At 37.7% G+C, this 738-nt stretch overlaps 1 protein-coding gene across 3 annotated transcripts in view; it reads left to right on the top strand.

The window, feature by feature from the left end:
- The window catches only part of MASP1 (mannan-binding lectin serine peptidase 1 (C4/C2 activating component of Ra-reactive factor)), a 62,651-nt gene that overhangs the window by 7,291 nt on the left and 54,622 nt on the right, over window positions 1-738 (top strand). The gene's annotated exons all lie outside the window — the stretch shown is intronic.

The following is a 738-nucleotide window of genomic DNA, read 5'->3' as shown; positions in this document are numbered from 1 at the left end:
TCTTTCTTTCTTTCTTTCTTTCTTTCTTTCTTTCTTTCTTCCTTTCTTCCTTCCTTTCTTTCTTTCTTTTTTCTTTCTTTATTTCTTCCTTTCTCTCATTCTTTTTTAATTTAAATGAAAAAATATATGATTGGAGTACTTCTGAGAGATTGAGTTTAAGGTTGTGTCTAATTTGAAAAGATGAGAACCTGCTTTCTAAACTTTCTCTGACTTCCTGGAAGAGGTTCTCATCAAACAACTCTAGAGCAGACTTTGCATATTGTTAGGATTATTATAGACTCATTTTTCCACAGCCAATATTTCAACAAGAGTTAGCCTTGTATTAGCCAGAATGTTTGATCAACAACAAAGTAGTGAGTTTGCAAGGTGCTTTTACACTTATAATCTTTTTTTAAATTTTTTATTGATTAAGATATTACATATGTGTCCTTATCCCCATGTGTTTCCCTATTCCCCCCACCATGCCCTCACCCCCCTGTTGTCTGTGTCCATTGGTTAGGCCTATATGCTTGCATATAAGTCCTTTGGTTGCTCTTTCCCCCTTACCCCCACCCTCCCCTACCCTCCCTCCTAAGCCCGACAGTCCAATCAATACCTCTCCGTCCTGGATCAGTCCTTGTTCATCAGTTTATGTTGTTCCTTATAATTCCACAAATGAGTGGGATCATGTGGTATTTATCTGCTCTCCAGTTCCATTCATGCTGTGGCAAATGGTGAGAGTTCCTTTTCTTTTTCCTC

This window comes from Myotis davidii, unplaced genomic scaffold (assembly GCF_000327345.1).
Source record: "Myotis davidii unplaced genomic scaffold, ASM32734v1 scaffold41, whole genome shotgun sequence".
NCBI classification, from domain to species: Eukaryota; Metazoa; Chordata; class Mammalia; order Chiroptera; family Vespertilionidae; genus Myotis; species Myotis davidii.
Note: the sequence above shows the minus strand (reverse complement) of the source record. Positions and strands in the feature narration are given on the sequence as shown.